Source organism: Chiloscyllium punctatum, chromosome 3, assembly GCF_047496795.1.
Source record: "Chiloscyllium punctatum isolate Juve2018m chromosome 3, sChiPun1.3, whole genome shotgun sequence".
NCBI lineage: Eukaryota > Metazoa > Chordata > Chondrichthyes > Orectolobiformes > Hemiscylliidae > Chiloscyllium > Chiloscyllium punctatum.
In genome coordinates, this window is record NC_092741.1 from 100,955,256 (window position 1) to 100,974,347 (window position 19,092).

At 38.0% G+C, this 19,092-nt stretch overlaps 1 protein-coding gene across 3 annotated transcripts in view; it reads right to left on the reverse strand.

Annotated features, from left to right (window-relative positions):
- msraa (methionine sulfoxide reductase Aa) overlaps positions 1-19,092 on the reverse strand; it is a 505,366-nt gene that overhangs the window by 83,157 nt on the left and 403,117 nt on the right. The window contains exon 6 of one of the 3 annotated variants that reach the window (XR_011954689.1): positions 330-438. The exons of the other annotated variants lie outside the window; for them this stretch is intronic. The gene's annotated coding sequence lies outside the window, so the exon portion shown is untranslated. The remainder of the gene's footprint in view (positions 1-329; positions 439-19,092) is intronic. 3 annotated transcript variants of the gene reach the window in all.

Sequence of the window (19,092 nt, forward strand, 5' to 3'; positions counted from 1 at the left end):
GGATTTATCCACCTTTAACCGTTTCAAGAAATCCAGCACTTCCTCCTCTGTAATCTGGACATTTTGCAAGATGTCACCATCTATTTCCCTACAGTCTATATCTTCCATATCCTTTTCCACAGTAAATACTGATGCAAAATATTCATTTAGTATCTCTCCCATTTTCTGTGGCTCTTGTCTGATATTGTCACAACAGCTCATGATTTCCTTTGTGTGTTGTGCTACTTGCTGCTTATCTTTCAAACATTACATCATAATATCTATGATGTTGAAACCTTTGCATAATCAGTGCTAGCTATAGATTAACTATGTATGCAGTATTATTTTACCTTGCGATATTCTTGAACCTGCTTTCACTAGATGCGCTTTTGTTGCAGGGGATGGCTTGAATTAGAAATAACTGCTTTCAGAAATTGATTCACCAATCCACATATTAAACTGAAGGCAAAAAAAATGATTAAATTAAGATGATGTTAATAGTGATGACTGCCTTGACATATAACATTTTGATTAACATTTTCAAGATAAATTAATGCAAAAATATTGAGACATCTATAAAAATTCCTGCCAAATCTGTTACATTTCCACTAAAGACAAAATGTCATGAGGAAATATTTTTAAAATGAATTGACAACACCTTTGGCAGATGTCTCTCTGAAACAAACCTGATCTTTTTCCATCTTCAGAATTCAATGACCTGCAAAAAGTTCTTCAGAAATAACTGTTCTCTTTAAAAGGAGAGAGCCATCAGTTATCAACAATGAACTCAAATTCAGTTCTACAAATGTGCTACAGATGATAAACTGTTTTTTTTAATTAACTGTGACCCAGCAGAAAACCTCCAGTCATAACAACATCACGCCTCACTTCTTCTACTAATTCTACATTAATACTTCAGAGATTGTGTGTATGTGGGCTGCTTCAATCCAGCATGTTAAAATTGTGGCTGAATATAAGCGACTGTAATTCAGCACAAGCTAAAAGGTTGAGGCATTTAACAAAAGACTAGTTTTACTACCAAACCACACGATCTTCTTTATTAATGTCCTCTCAGCATCTTTTCCATCTTTTTACTTGAACATGTTGACTCATTTTCGATGCATCATCATGAGGACTGTCAGATTCTCTCCGATACTTGTCCAAAGTAATGGTTACCCATGTGAATATCCTGACAACATTGATTACGTATTTATCTAATAGTTGAAATAACTGCTATTCAGAAAATAATTCTCCCGTAGCAGTTGTACATATTTGCCTGCAAATGTATATCTCTCAATGTATTAAAAGACTTGCGTTTAGAATATGGCTTGTTTAAGTGTCAAACGTATCTCCAGTAACTCATTTCTCATCAAACTTTGTTCACAACAAACCTATTACGATAAATTAACATAAGCACTATTCCACTGTGAGCCATGCCTCGACAGATATGACTGTGCCTACTTAGAGTAAGAAAAGGGCCACTTATTTGCCATTTTACAGACTAAACAGTCACAAAACTTAATTCCTAAAATTCCAGAATGCATAAACCAAAGAAAATCTAGTTTATTATAATTGTTGTAAATCCACCAATCCTAATAATACAAAACGAATAACATAGGGTGACAGCTTCTCTTCTTATAAACCTTCTGTCACACTGTGAGCAACACCTGGGGAAATCTATTGGATTATATCTATTATACACTAAGCAAACTGAGAGGGCCACAAATGAGCGAAATGCATCAATAGCTCATATGGCAGAATATGTCAATGGGAAAACACAATTTGAAAGTATCACTACTTACTGGCCTAAATAATTTACTTTCTGTGAATTGATCAGAACATCTCAAAGAGTCACTAATTACTCCAGTTTTCTTTACCTAGATGAATAAAATGTTCCTCTCAAGCTTCCTGAACTCAAATTTGTCCAACTCACAGGTTCACAGAAGCTTAACTTCCAGCACTAATCCTCAATCACCTCTCAATTCTTAAATTTGTGATTGTTTTAAGTTCCCTTGGCATAAAACCCTATAACTGCCTCTTGACATATTCATGTATTCTTAATAACTGCAGTCCTTTTTTCCACTGTAGAGGTCTATATCTGCAAATATTGCTTGTCCTTGATGAATCAAAGCCACCAAAACCAAATTTCTCCTGTGCAGCACCTAGGGATGGAGAATGACTTGCTTTCAAGCGAGTTTGATGGTTTTTGAGACAGCTAATAAGTGTCATGCATGATGTGTGGACTCTGTCACATAAGGGCTTAAAAATATCTTGTTGGAAAAGCGCAAAAGAACAGGAGAAGCTTATGTCCGAAACGTCGATTCTCCTGAAGGGCTTATGCCCGAAACGTCGATTCTCCTGTTCCTTTGATGCTGCCTGACCTGCAGCGCTTTTCCTGCAACACACTTTTAAGCTCTGATCTCCAGCATCTGCCGTCCTCACTTTCTCCTCTGTCACATAAGGGTCAAGTGGTACCTGAAGAACTGAAGCATGTAGGTTGGTGTAGATTTATGCACTCCCTTTGACACCTCAATCTTATCTTTACAGGTTCCCAACTAGTCTGCTGATGTGTTGTTGCCTTTCTGAATGATCCTTCTGTATTTTGGTTGGTCACCAGCCATGGAATCTGATGAGTTGGCTGAGATATTTGACATCTTCGGGGATGCTCTAAAGACATCCAAAAAGTACTCCAATCCCCTCTTGGGAGTCTCCTTCCATGACTGAGTTCCAAAGACAGCAAGTGCTTCAGGAATCTGGTGTAGGTGTCTTAAATACATGTCCTGTCCAACAGAGCTGGGTCTGAGTGATTAGTGCCTCAATGCTAGAGAAGTTTTTTTGGGAGCGCTTACTGCTATTGGCCTACCTTTCTCATCAGCAGACTTGGAGGATCTTGCAAAAGCACTGCTGTTGGTACCTCTCCAATAATCTGAGATGCTCACTTAAGTCATCCAGTTCTCTGAAACATATAAGAGCTGGGGAGTCATTGCTTGTTGGTAAACTGTAAATGTAGTCTTGGGCTTAAATCCCTGTTCCTCAACTTGCTTCAGTCTGTTGAAGGTGTATTAATTGTAATGCTGAATTTCATCATTTATATTTGCCTTCATCGAGAGGAGACTCCTAAGCCATTGAAAATAGTTCACATTTATCAGGATCCCACTATTAATTTACAGCAATAAAGGGAAATATTCTGCTGTCAAAGATGTTTGGAAGAGGACTATACTTTTGCAGGCAGTTTAATGGAAGTTCCGTTTTCTCATATGCTTCAGAGAAGATGTTGACAATGACACGGCATTCAGATTTTGAGTGACGCACTTACAAATGTAATCGACATTCAGTACCTTTGAGTGAGGAATGAGTGGTCTTGGATTGAAGGTGATCTAGTTTGAACAGTTCTTAGATTATCTGCATATCTGTAGATTATAGTCTATGAAATGATACATTGGAAGAAAGCGAGGACTGCAGATGCTGGAGATCAGAGCTGAAAAATATGTTGCTGGAAAAGCGATGTTTCGGGCATAAGCTCTTCTTCAGGAATGAAGAAGGGCTTCTCCATCCCTGAAGAAGGGCTTATGCCCGAAACGTCGACTCTCCTGCTCCTTGGATGCTGCCTGACCTGCTGTGCTTTTCCAGCAACACATTTTTCAGCTATGAAATGATACAGTCTTGTCTGACCCCAGTTTTCAGCAAGATAGTGTTTGTGGTGGTTTAGTTGGTGAGGGTCATGTATTGCACGTCATTGTGCAGTAAATGCAGGATAATGACATATTTGAGGAGGGTACTTAAGAAGGGCAGTTTTCTTGAATTTGTTGCAGAATGGAAATCATGACCATGGTGCCTATTAATGGGTATACATTGCACTACAATCCTGGAAAGAGTTCATCGGTCTCTAGAAGTAAGCAATTGATCTTTGCTGTAGCAGACAGTAGGGACATTCATTCTTACTTGCACTTGGTCTTCCTTCTTGAACATAGTTAAAATCACAACAACACTGAGAGCCCCTAGCATGCAATGAACACACATAAACGTGCAGATGAAGGGTATGAAGTTGTGAGGCTGTATCAAGAGTGTATCTGCACTTTGTTTCATAATTTCAGTGCTGTTTGCATTCTCTTCAGCAGCTTTGTTGTTTTTCAGATTTTGAACAGTTTTTCTAATTTCAATCTGGACCAAGACAGAATCAAGATTATCTCTTGGTCAAAGCTGTTACAATGTTTCCTGGTAGAAGGAAACCAATGACTCCTTCACAGTTGCTTGTTAAGTTGGGCTTTAGGGTCAACATGGCACTACGGGCACACTCCTACTCCTCGACTGGAGATTGAGAGGTTGGCAGTGAGATGCTGACTGAGAACGGCCAGCTTGGTGAGATCTTTCAGACTTTGATGTTAATTTTCTTCTGCTGCCTCCATCATTTGGGGGGCCAGGCTATCGTAGGGATTATCAATCCAGCAGTCGTTCGTACGTGTCAGGGCATCAATGATATGGGCATCTCTGCAGATCCTTTATTGAACTATAAGACAAGTGCCAGTATTTGGACTGCAGACCGTGGTGTTGCTATTAGATCTTGTAGTTGTTTTACTAGCAAAACAGCATGTCTGTTATGACATTGTTTTGTCGTAATTAGCTTTCCCTACTCTTTCCTTGCCTATTCATTATTCCAGAGATTTGCAACCTTTCTAACTCTGACGTTGAAATCTCAGAGGGCAATCAGTTTTTCACTTGTTCGGACTCAGGCTGTGCTTTCAAGTTCAGTATAGAATCCCTCCTTGGCCTGGGCTGTTACCTCAAGTATAGAAGCGCATGCACTGATGATAGTAGCATCCTGGTTTCTCTGAAGTATGAGCTGGACAGCTATGGGACATTTGATTATCCCGTAGGGAGAGGGCTGAGGCACCAGATAAAGCTCATTTTTGATAGTTAAGCCCACTCCTCAGAGATGTTGGTCCTCTTCTCAAATACTCAGAGAAAAGGTCCAAAAAAAGGTGAACTGAATGCATTGTTCTTTCAGTTGATTTTTTCCAGTACATCATGTCACTTAGCTATCTCAAGTGCTGCCAAGTTTCTGAGATAGGACAGTGGTACACTATCCAGGTTTGCCACTGTTTGGATTGCCCTTGAAGTTCTTGACATTCCAGGTCGCAAATTCCATTTTGACAAGTGAACAATGTCTGCACATGATTATCACATGTCAACTAGCACAGCCCCCAATAGAGTGGGGCTTTGCTCCAAATGCAAGAGCATTCCACAACAATTAGAGATTGCTGTGAGACATTAGCACATTCTGTAATAGCAGGTTATCTGGCCAAGAACAGGCTAAAGCTGAAACATCAGTCACACCAACATACAAAACTCAGTAAAAAATTGAAGTCTCTCAATCATTGCAATGGTGGGTAAACAGCAGTATACTGATCAAGATACTTTCATTGTCATAACAAGTCAAATACACTGTGACAAAATTTAGGTTTTACAGTGTAATCACAGCAAAAACTGTCTCCTTGATATTGTGAGGAGTCCAGGAATTTGAAGCCAATCTTGAAAAATAAAATAGATTTTCCACAGGTTGCAGATCAGGAAAATAAACGAATAAATAACACCTGATCCTGGACAGAAATAGAATGTAACTTTTTTTTTCCAAATGTGGTATGCAGTTTGAAGCCAGGTTTGAGAGAAAATTCATAGCCAGCTCTTTTTCAGATCTTTTACAGACAACAGCGATGTGCTACTGAGACTTTATAAAGCTCTGGTTAGGCCCCATTTAGAATATTGTGTCCAGTTTTGGGCCCCACACCTCAGGAAGGACATACTGGTCACTGGAACATGTCTAGGGGAGATTCACATGGAATGGGCCTAACATATGATGAACGGCTGAGGATTCTGGTATTGTATTCATTAGAGTTTAGAAGGTTGAGGGGAGATCGAATAGAAACTTACAAGGTAATGCATGACTTAGCCTGGTGGGCGCTGGGAATTTGTTTCCGTCCGGCGGGGATAGTAGGACCCATGGGCACAGCTTTAGAATTAGAGGGAGTCAATTTAGAACGGAAATGAGAAGACGTTCCCACGAAGCGCAGCGGAGGCCAGGGCGTTAAATGTCTTCAAGGCAGAGATTGGTAAATTCTAAATCTTGCAAGAAATTAAGGGATTCAGGGAGAGTGCGGGTAAGTGTCATTGAAATGCCCATCAGCCATGGATAGGATAAACAGACAAGGTCTTTTCCCTGGGTTGGGGGAGTCCAGAACTACAATGCAAAGGGTGAGAGGGGAAAGATTTAAAAGGGACCTTAGGGGCAACTTTATCTCTCAAAGGATGGTGTGTGTATGGAATGCGCTGCCAGAGGAACAGCTGGAGGCTGGTACAATTAAAGCATTTAAAAGGCATCTGGATGGGTACATGAATAGGAAAGGTTTGGAGGGATATGGGTTAAGTGCTGGCAAGTGGGACTAGATTAGGTTAGGATATCTGGTCTGCAAGGATGAGTTGGATTGAAGGTCTGGTTCCTTATTGTACATCTCTATGACTCTAAGTGTGGACTAAAATGCACCCACAGATAGTCACGAAAATGTAATTAGCAAAATTTGGGATTAGAAGAGAGAAAGAGCAATGGATGGTCGCAGAAGGCCCATGAATGGACAGGTATAGAGAAGAAGGGCTTCCCATGGAACTGTCTGCACATCTTGGATTAGGCTAGCTGCACTCATCATAAATCTAAGCCAATTCTTTATACAGAGATGTAAACCCTTTCTTGAGCACAGGAAAAGAACGTAACAACACAGAAACTGGCCATTCATCACAACTAGTCCACTGGGCATTATCTACCTGCCACTGGTATTGTCTAAGACCTGCCACTGAGAACCAAGCTCAGTGGTCAAGTAACATCCTCAATCTTTAGAGCCACCCATCATAATCTAATTTTGAACCTCAACATCAGAACATTATCTATTTTCTATAATTTTACAAAAAGAACCAAACATAAGTCTTTATGTTTAAAATTCCAATAGTTTATTCAAACTACTTATAAAACCCCCTCCAAACTAGATAGATTGTTCATGTCCTCTTCATAAAAAAACGTATTTTATATGCAACAGACATTTCTGGGCTACTGTCCAATAGTATGAAACAAGTTGTCATGGGGTCTTTGCCAGCTAATTCCTCCAATGATGAAGGAGGCTTTAGTTAAGACATTTCTGTGCTGCCTCAGAGGTAAGTACACCAGCTTCACAAATAATTCTCCATTTTTGTTTCAGATCTTGCCCTATATACTAACCAATAAAGTGACTTTGAGTGACAGTCACCAAAAGTCTCCAGCCCTTCATTCATTACTCCATAACTAATTTGACTAAACCATTAATAATTCTTGTGAAGGTGGGAAACATTTGCAACGTTCCCAAAACTTCCAGTTTCTCCAGATTGCCAGAGTTGAAAGCCTCTCACATGTTGGACTGAAGCACCGCAGGCATGTAGAAATAATGATTATTTCAGTAATTTGCTCCACATCTGAGGAGAGGCAATGCAGAAGCGCCACATATCTAATGCCAGTGAATCATACAAAATGGAAACTGGCCCTTCAGGCCAACTTATCCATGCCAACCAGGTTTCCTAAACTGAACTAATCTCATTCGTCTGATCAGATCAGGATAGTCTTAGATTCAAAAATTGACATGGCAAAGAAGTTATTGGTAGTATCATTTTGCAGCAGACAAGAAGCACGAAATCACAATTTATTTGCTCTGTGAAAAGATACCAATGCAAATGACCATAACAGGCACAACTTCTAATCTGAATCCATCGCTTTTTTGTGTGTTATTTGTCTCAACATATAATATGCTCATCTACACTGTCTGCGAGCACTTACTGAGTATTTTTGGCTACTGAATACAAGTGACAGCCTGTCTGAGGGTGCAGTGAACAGTCTATCAATGTTGCTAGAGACCGAGGGAATTTCGATACCTTGATTTTAAGAAATCTTCTTGGCTGTATCTTAATTTTTGTTTACATGAATAGTATTCACTTTTAATCAACAACTTTGTTGCTTTCTTACAAAAAACAATAATTTGTGGGGTGATTTAAAACACATAGAAATATCCAATAAGAAAGCAACTCTATATTTGCCAGAGTATAACATGCACTGGATTGGATGAAACACCTGGACTTAAGAAAAATATATTTATGCAACAGAGCCAACCTTCAGACCATTAGATGTTCGGCAATTTTAGGTGACTTCTTTTCCTGAAAATAAATTGTGTTTCGTGGTACAGCAAATATGGTATATGCTTTGTCATTCGACTGAACTATAGTGACTCCCATATCTCATTCCTTACTTTCTAGGTCAGGATGGAAGTCAATTGTTGCCTTTTTGCGGTGTCAAATTCCAGATGTTGGCATTATTCTACTTCAGTTGCCTGGCATTGTGTGCTGCCTTCTCTTGCAGAACAGAAGGAATGCATGGTGTTAATTAACTGCAATTGTGACCAGACCCTGCAGTTACAAGCAGAAGAATTTATTAATTGGATGGTAGTAACAGCAGGTGTCCAGCAGCAAAACTCTACAGCATGAGATTCTACAGTGAGATTCACTGCTGGATGTAAAATAATGAACATAAGCATTGCCAAGTTGCAGAGCTTCTGAGACAAGGATGTGATGCCATGCAATTCTCTAAACGGCTGCATGGCTATTAATATGGAGAATATTTCTGTGCTTTTTGATGTTTCGGTTATCAACCCCATTATTCATCTAAACATTTGGCCTTTACTTACCTAGTGAGGTCAATAAATTTCTTCTGGAAAATTGCAAATGAATGCTTTGGTTTAAGGAGATTCCAATCAAAGTCAACCCCTTCCACAACTTCTATGCTGCTGATGGCTCCTTCCCTGCACTCCTCAATTACAACAGTGACTCCAATTCAAAAGTACTTCTTTGGTCGTAAAGTGCTTTGAGATGTCCGGTGGTCATGAAAGTCACTATGTAAGTGCAAATCTTTTTTTTCTTCCAGTTCAATAATGGCATTCCTCCATTCTTGAGGTCCTAACTGTATGGGCCTCTTTGAATAGCGAAATTACGCCTATTTTCATGAACAACGATAGCCCAGAGGAGTCAAGATGGAAAATGAGAGGAGAGAATAAGCCATACATCAAATTCCAGATGTTGGCACTATTCTACCTCAGTTGCCTGGCACTATGTGCTCCTTTCTCCATTCACAAATGGTTGGATCAACACATTATTGGACTACTTACAGAAACTACCATTATATTTTGTATCAGATCTTTGAGTATTATTCCTGATTGACCTGGTTACATTACATCAGAGAAGTACCAAGTTATTTTCAAAATCCAAACGCTTGGTTTTGATCAAAGTATCTTAGAATTGAAACTTCCACATATGATATCCCACAGTAAGTCTATTATATCAGGTATGTTAGCATTGGGTGCTATCAATAACTAAATTATCAAACTTTTACAGCTCTATCATAAAAGCTTTTTAATGTACACAAACGGTGTGTTAAAATACAGTGGCCATAATAATCATATTTTTGCAGACTGTTTCAAAGCATATCTTTGAAGTCACTATGCTAGAAAAAGTCATTTAAACTCTTATTTGCTTTTGAAAAAAATTGTTGCTTCTAGGAATATATGCACATCTGAAGAAAACGACAAATAGAATGATACACATCTAAGTATTTGTGAAAAACATTACATCTGTATATTATTATTTAGTTAAAAGAATGAGAATAGTGTGAAAATTACATTATCCTGACATACCAAAACCAAATCATGTATTTGTACAATAATTTCTAACATATTTAAGATAATCTTCTTGATTTTTCTGCCAGAGCCATCATATAACAGCAATCTTTACATTGTCGAAATAATAGCTTTGGCTGATGACAGCCTAAAACCAATCTGTTCTCACCTGATCTTCAATTGAAGTGTTTTCTGGAGTTATTGCTGGCACTTCATCTATTCTTAACAGTTTTGAATTGGGCAATGACAAATTATGACAAGTTTTTTTTATAAAACTGCATAGCACATAGTTGTAGAAGTGATGGAAATGGCATTTTAGCACTTTTTCATGAAAAAGTAAATGACTTATCCTTATATTTTCACAAAGTAGAAGAAAATGGCTAACAGCTAACAAGTGCAGATTGTACTTTTGACAAAAAGAAATGAAATTCAACTTCAGATGAGGGAGAAACTCCATCAATATCGTTCAAAGGTTCAGATTCATTGTAAAGTGTCACACGGACTACAACGGTCTGGCCATCTAATTGTCCCACCCTGATCACTACCAAAATATTCCAAGGATCTCAGACCTGTGAATCCTGAATTGCAAAAAGAAATTGTGTGCTTGTGTGTGTGCACATATTGGGGGTTAGGGGTGCTATATGGCAGGTTAGCAAACTAAAGAACAATCCAACTCGTTATGTAAACTATCTGATCAACATTGTTGTGTTCAGCCTCTCATGTCACATTACTATGCAAAGATTTTAAGCAATGTCTACACACTCACACCATTTTCATCACTCTTGACTCACAGAAAACATCAAGAATTTTGAGGTGTGAATGAGGGACTGACAGAACAACTCCTATCTTAACTGGTTGGTGTGCTTCCCTGTAAGATCTTCAATGCAAGGGATTGTAATAAAAAAATGTACTGACTAGGCAGGGCATGAGGTACCAATAACTTGGTCTCATATGTACACATGAATTCAGAACAGGAGTGGGTTAGTTGGTCCTTGGAGACCGTTCTGCCATTTAGTAGGATCATGGTTGGTCTGGTCACTCCAGATTCCCACCTATCTCAAATAACCTTTCATCCCCTTTCTTATCAAGAATCTCTTAAAAATATACAAGAACTGTTTCTACCACCTTCTGAGGAAGGGAGTTTCAAAGACTCATGACCCACTGTAAGGAAAAACAAAATCCTCATTGCAGTCTTAAATGGATGACTACTTATTTTGTAATAGTAACTCCTCCAGTTCTAGATTCTCCTGTAAGAGAAATTCTTTCCACTTGCATGCTGTCAAGACCCCTCAGGACCTTGAATGTTTCAACCAAGTGACTTCTTATTCTTCTAAACTCCAGCAAATACAAGCCTAGCCTTTCAAAAGTTACACACTTATTCCAGGTATTATCTAGAAAACATTTTCTGAACTGTTTCGAATGCTTTATTACAATTCCTTAAGAAAGACCAATACGGTATACAATATAGAGGACTTGAACCTAGTCAAGGCTGGTAAAAAGATCAAGCTAAGCTGAGAAGTGGTAAGAAATCAGGTTTGGGGATATATTAGAGATTGGGATGGAGGAAAAGAATTTGACAAAGATAGCTGGTGAGTCAGTCATGCTGACAATCTTAAAAATTGAGATGAAAGCAACATTCATAGCTTGCTCCATTTGATACTGGAGAGAAGGAAGATTGGCAAATGGGATTCAAAGTGGCCTGTGCCATTGAGAACTGTAGTTTGAGGCTATCTTTAGCTTCCAGTATGACCCTTTATTATTTAGGATTGTAGATAAGGGGCATAACTGATCTGATACAGGAGAACCAACCCAGTTGTAGAATAAATTTTTTCAGAGTCATGCTAAATAGGGTAAACGTAAAAATGAAAAAAAAATTATGATAGTGTTTTTCTTTAAACAATTTACCACTGGTCAAATAAAAATTAATGTAGGAGTTACTGACAAAACCGCTTACCTTATTTATAAAGGAAAAGAGCACAAACATGGCATTACTCTTTGTACAGGTTGCAGATGTTTTTGTAATCTTAATCACAACTTTTACAAAAATGATAAATTTAAATTAAAAGAAAGACACATTTACCCAATTGCTGTATGCTGTTTTGTGTGAATCTGCTGTAAATATTGACATAAGAGGGGAATTGTGGGAACAGGCTGCATGTTGCTCTGCTAGGAACTCAGCCTAGCTGAAAGCTCTCTGAGGAGATTACAAAGCTCATTTAGATCTTGTAAAAACTGAGAGCTTAATTCTTCTCTTGCCCACACAATGTAAATCCTCCACATGATTTGCAACATATTTTAATGTGCCTCATCCTTTTCCTTCCATGGGTGCAAGCATTTGTTCAAAAGTTTGTGCATGGTGAAATGTGTTGTCAGGAACCAGGGGAGGTATTTACATCCTGAATACAGTTTTCTATTTTCCTCTTCCTGGAATACATATTCTACATTCTGGTTATATGTGCTGGTAAGAGGTAATGCGAAAAAATCTTGTCTGTGCACCTGACCCTCTTTTGGTAACCTGTTTCATAGGAAAACACTGCTCCAGTTTAGCTTGCCCATGGATTATATAAGTAAACTGCATCAAACCAAATGAATATTTTCTTAATAAATTTTCTCGCATTTTCTAGCAAATGATGGATTCATTTTATAACTTAAAAGGTAGAGAATATATATAATTTACTGTATATACAGCATCCCGTCAGATATAGCAAACACTGCAGGATGGCTCATGCACAAATAAAATCTTGACTAACCATTTCCTCTGCAGCATTCCATAAAAATTTGGCTTACAATATTCAGTGAAACTTGAAAAGAGGGAAAATGTCTAAAACGTATGTATAGAAATTCAAGCTTTCATCATCATCAACAGCAACATTCAAGCCATGAAAGCAAGTTTAAACTTCTCTCCTCGTCAAAGCAGCGTTAGTGTTGCAACATAGTGAAAATATCAGCTGCAGTCTGCTCTGCTGGCATCTTGTGAAATTACATCAGCTACACCTTCAAACATTTTTAAGTAAACATATTTATTGTTTTATTTTAACTTATAGCCCATCGACAAAAGTCCTTTTCTTTGTATTTGTTGAGATGAAAGAACTCGTGCCCATGAGAGCCATGCTGATTTCAAAATGAGGCTTCCAGTGTGTATGTTTGCAATGAATGCTGGAAGCATCTGCTCCTCTGCTACTGTTGCAGTGAGATGCAGTCCTGCATAGTGATATAGGTTTCCGCACTTTATCACATTCTGTTGATTACCATACGATTGTTCCAAATAGTCCCAAAATATCAGAGCGCTTCTTATCACTCCTATTAACATTAATTGCTTCATCCAAATTACCTAGTAAAGATCCTTCTCCTGAGAGACAATTTACCCCAAATAGTCATCTGGCGAGAAAATATAGCAGCTATTACAGGATTTAAGAAGAATATACAGTTGTGATTTGTAGGTCCCTTTAGTACTTAGTCTCTACTGTTGCATAGACTTCACTTTTCATTGTTAAAAATCATTACCATCGGAGTGAAAATCATTACAATCAAAATTATTCGCCATCATATAATATCACATTAAGAATTAAGAAGCTTCATTCAGATCTATTCTTTCCTGAGTTAGTTAATTTCAATCAGGATAGTGTTATAGTTTAATGAATCAATGATTTCACTGTTTCTAAGCTAAGAACAATAAGACAAGGATTCTGTCTAAGGAATAATACTCAGTGACTCCTGCTGAAAACAGTATGTATATGGCTGAAGACATTATTTGGCTCTGCATTAATGGCCTTCAAAAGACCAGACATTTAACAAAACATAAAACAGCCTTTTTTTTTAGGAGGTTAAGGAAATCGTGGCTAGGGTAGTGTTAATAGACTAAGGCAGTGATCCTCTCCCTGGCCCTGACTATGGGCTAGGAAAGGTCAGAATTTCCGATTAGTATAGGTAGGCAAGTGAATGGCATTGTGTCAATATTATTGAGCATTATATATGCACAAGCTTTCTGGATTTAAATGCATAACAGTGAAATTGAACAAAATTGGCTACACACAGCCCAAAATCCAACCAAGACTGTACCTGGGTATTATATTTATATGCCCAATATCCATGCATATTTTTGAGTCTTGTTATCATTTTCACATAATTCATTTATGAAGATGGTGAACAGCAACTGTCCCAATATGGAATCCTGTGGAGTCTCCAGTCCTAGCTGCCTCTATGGAGATCCATTCCCAGACAAAGACTCAGTACCTATGAGAATACGACCAATTCCCTAGCCAGCCTAACATTTAATAACTGATTGCACATCAAAGCTTACTTAAAAGCCTTTTTTAGACACAAGAGTGGAAGAAACCCCTGTGCCTTAAAGCCATACTGGAATTCTCCAATAACTACTGACCACTATGAAGAATAGATGCTTCACTGTATATTTTTTGCACAATTTGAATAAATTGGAGCTTGCTTAATTGTCTTAAGCATTCAGGAACAATTTCCTTTTTTTCCTAAAAGGAGCACAGTCCTTTGCCTCCCCACAAGATAGCATGGCTAGGGAGATGCAGGCAGAAAATGTGCAAGGCTCTGCAACACATCGAAATAAGGTATGCTCAAAGGATGAGAAGGTCAGATTTGTCCTTATGTTCATATCGATTCTTCCAGTTTTATTGCCGAATATATGTGCATTTTTGCTCGATTGTGGATTGGAGGGTAAGAAAGATAGAAATTGGGGATAAGCCGAGTAAAATCACAAAAAAAAGAACAATTTGCACAGGGAAAATGTAAACTTTTGGAATTTAGAATGTAAAACATGCTTAAAACATAAGTCAAAAAATGGTTTTGATACCTGTTATTCTTTTAAGGAGGCAATAGAGATAGCAAACAATGGTAACACACTAGCTGTCTGGATTTTCAAAACAATTTTGATAAAGTACCCTGTAATAGATTAATAAGACCAGAAAATGCAAACTCAGGAATGGATTGCTAGCTGACTTCAAGTCAGGATGCAGACAGCCGGAAGAAAGAATAACTACTCAAAAAAGGTAGGATGGCAATTTCCAAAACGATTATTATTGAGACTATTATTGTTCACAATTTACATTAACAATTTGTATTTTGGAATCAAAAATGCAATTCATAAATTTGAAGATGACATCAAATTGGCGGTAGGAATATTCAATACTAAAAGAAGAACTGAAACCTATTATGGAAGACTATGATGTGCCACAATAACAAATGTGTCACAGGTTAGCAAGATCATGAAGAAAAGCAAATAAAGCACTACATTTTAATTCTGAGAAAATAGATTTGAAAAGTAGTGAAATTATGCTAAACCTGCTTTAAGCACTAGTGAGACCATATTTAAAGTACTGCCTGAAGTTCTCAGCACCTCAACATAAAAAGGACACAGCGGCATTAGAGAGGGCACAGTGAGAACTTACATGAATGATAGCAGAAAAGAAATGGATATATCTATCAGGAAAGAACTGACAAGCTGTGTAACCTTTCTCTGGGAGGTTAAGATTAATAGATCTAAAAGAAGTCATTGAAATATAAATGTTTTTGGCAGACTGAGTACAGAGTAGTGGGCAGCACGGTGGCACAGTGGTTAGTACTGCTGCCTCACAGCACCAGAGACCTGGGTTCAATTCCAATCTCAGGTGACTCTCTGTGTGGAGTTTGTACATTCTCCCAGTGTCTGCGTGGGTTTCCTCCGGGTGCTCCAGTTTCCTCCCACAATCAAAAAATATGCAGGTTAGGTGAATTGGCTATGCTAAATTGCCCATAGTGTTAGGTGAATGGGTAAATATAGGGGAATGGGTCTGGGTGGGCAGAGTGCAATCCGTGGTCATCTCTTGAGGAAAGAGATCTTCTAATCAGCATCCAACCTTCACACAATACATTCATTGACACAAAATCTTAGTTCATTTTATTTGTAAAGGGACTTACTGTTTCAGAAAATATATAATGATGCCTGCACAGCTCCCTACAGATAGCCAAAATTGAGATCCAAACACCACACAGCTACAGAACTGAATTTTTATATCACGTACATATATCATTGTTCTGGATCAGCATTTAAATACACGTTGCTGAAGTAATAGAGGGCAAGGAATCAAGGAACCATGTTAATGCTGATCTTTTAGACACAGAACTTGTCAATGGTATCAAAGGTAAAGAGGAAGCATGACTGAGTCCAATAGCTACTAAAGAATCACTCAGCTCTAAGATGGATTGAATCAGTGAAAGCCTCATGATCAATAACTGTAACTGAGGTTGGACACTTGCAGATCCTTCGGGTTGTGCGAATGTCCAGGCATTTGTTGGTACTTTACTTTAGAGCCCTGTGGGCTACTGTTACAAGGTTTATAGAATTAAAACAGTTGCAGTGCATAAATGGATCTGTGGAGGTTATTATAACACAATGAGTGGTAAGTGTTTAACCTTTAGACAGAGTTTTTTTTAATCTTAGCAAGTAAAAATATAATTTAAAAGCTTCATTTAAAAGAATACTTAGAATTTCTGCCCAAAAATATGGACTGTGACGTATTCTAATTTCTGATTAAATCAAAATAAAAGATCACCATGAGATAAAAGTTGAATGCGATTTGAAACAATAGAATGATATATCTTAAAAGCGGAAAAGCTGATACTTTTAGTTGTGTATAACATTGTTACATTACGCTGAAGGAGAAAGTGAGGACTGCAGATGCTGGAGATCAGAGCTAAAAATGTGTTGCTGGAAAAGGGCAGGAGGTCAGGCAGCAGCCTAGGAACAGGAGAATCGACGTTTCGGGCATCAGCCTGAAAAAGGGCTGATGCCCGAAACGTCGATTCTCCTGTTCCTTGGATGCTGCCTGACCTGCTGCGCTTTTCCAGCAACACATTTTCAGCTACATTATGCTGAAGACAATGGTGTAAGCTATTTATGCAAAGGGAATTCCAGAAAATAACTCATGATATTTTTTTAAACAGTGTTGAAAAAGATTAGGTACTGATCATATGACATGACATAAAGCAACTCATCCATTTCAGACAAATCATCAATTATGGCCACATTTTATAAAAGCGACAGTAAGCAATGCATCACTGGCTTGAACATAATCTTCTTCACAGGCATACAAAATAGAAAGTGATGTGGAGCTTTTATTTGTTATGTGTGTACAAAAAGAATCCAGAATTTTATTGCACTCCCAATATTTATATTGCAGACTCTCCACCTTTATGTGAAGAGCCTACAATATAAATATACAAAATATTCAAGGAGAGATATAGTTCTTAAGGCTACCGGGATCAAAGAGTATAGGGCGAAGCAAGAACAGGATACAGAGTTGGATGAAGAGCCATGAACCTAATGAATGGTGAAATGGACTCGGAGGGACAAATGGCCTTCTCCTGATCCTATTTTCTATGTTTTCAAATTTTATTTTCAATTTCGATACTAGATGTTATATGTAAAAGAGAAAGTTGCTACAAAAGTTTGCAGGCTAGACTTGTGGGCAGGGTACTCTTGGGATTAAAAGTCAGCCGCATTAATGCCATTCCCTCAATCTGTCGTGCTTCTCCACCATCTCTCTCCAATCACCACTCCTGCTGCTCCAACCTTTCACCGTCCCTTCCCCCTTCAGCTACTGTTCACTCATATTTGTTTACTCATACATTGTATTATCTCATCAACTTTGCTCTATTATAAACTAAACACTCCAGCTTTAGTCTTCTGTTTACATCCCTCAAGTTTCCTCTTTCTCACCAAGGTCAGAAATTTCCTTAATCAGTCCTTTCTCTCACCTTACTCTCTCAGCTAACCGCCTCATTTAAAATGTGCTCAAAAATGAATGTATTATTTTTGGACTTGAAAGAATGGTATTTATCTTGCTTGAGGATAGTTAACTCTATTTCTGATTTGAGGATCATTACTCTAGGAAGAACTTCAAAGAGGATATTGTTCTTTGTAGACATTGTTGTTGGTCCATCACCTTATTTGGAGGGATCTCAATCTCCTATATCACCTACTGAAGGACAACTGCTCTGTTGAAATAAGGACTGTCTTCACCATGGATTTCTAGTTCAGACAATTAGTCAAAAGTAGTTGTCTTTTTGAAGTATCCAGGATACTAAAGACCAGGCAGCTTCTTCATCTTGATTCTGGATCTGATGGATCACGTGCATTGTCATTGTATTGCTTCTATTTGCCTTTGTTAACTGTATATTTTTATAATACTGCATTGAATTATTTAATAAAGCTGAAACTCATATTTCTGAGGAAGGACCACTCACCTCAAAACACTAACTCTGATTTCTCTCCACAGGGACTGTTTTACAGTGATTCACTGCGCTCAAGTTTTTGAAATCAATTTTTTGTAACAGTTTCTCTGCAATATTTACTGGGTTTTCTGCCTTTTTTGATGATCAAAATGGTGGCTATTTGCCTTGTCAAGAGTTTGCCCCACTTTTTTAAACCATAATGGAGTTTTACTGCTCCTTGTTGGGTAAAATGGATGTTTCCATGCATTTCACATTCTGAAGCACTTTGCTCTCCATGAATTTTTAAACAAAGTTCTCTTTCTGAAGCCTATATAAATCTTCCCAATCAAATCAAAGCTTAATTACTGACTCCCTGTTCCTTTTAAATCTTTATTTTTTAAAAAACTTTTCTTCTGTTGCTAGAATCTTCCACGAGATTTTATTCTTGTTTTTCAATGTAGAGCTAAAATAAATTCTGATGCTAGCCCAATTCTCTGACCCCAGTAAAAATTTATAATTTGGCTCTATACGTCCTTCTTAAAGCAACTCTTAAAGTGAGAAACTCACTTGCTTGTAATTGTTTTCTTTCCTTCTGGGTTTCTTCTCTGTGTTCAGATCTGCACCACTGCAACAGTATGATCTTTTTTCCCATACGACCACTCTAGGTTTTTTGTGGTAATTGCCACCTCTATCAGAATACGGTCCTGGCTATGGGCTGTTTGAGGTAGCTCACTGCCAACAATCTTCTGTTTGCTTTGACTTGTGCCTTTCTAGTTATTATTGACAGAGGATACACCAGTTTGGAGAACTTACAGAAAAGGCATTGTTCTTAGAGAACAAGATTTACTGCATAATAGCATTACGGACATCTATTTTAGTTTCGGTAGACTAAATTACTAGGTCCTTAGGAAGCAGGGACAGATCTCTAAAATGGCAGTGGAGTAGGACTCCTGAACCAGAGTTTGCCTGTTCCATTCATTTCTTTTAGAATGTAGAACATAAAATAGTACAACACAGTAAAGGCCTTTCGGCCCTCGATGTTGTTGTACTGATCTTTTATCCTACTGTAAGAGCAAACTAACCTACATACCCTACATTTTACTATCATCCATGTGCCTATCCAAGGGTCGCTTAAATGTCCCTAATGTATCTGACGCTA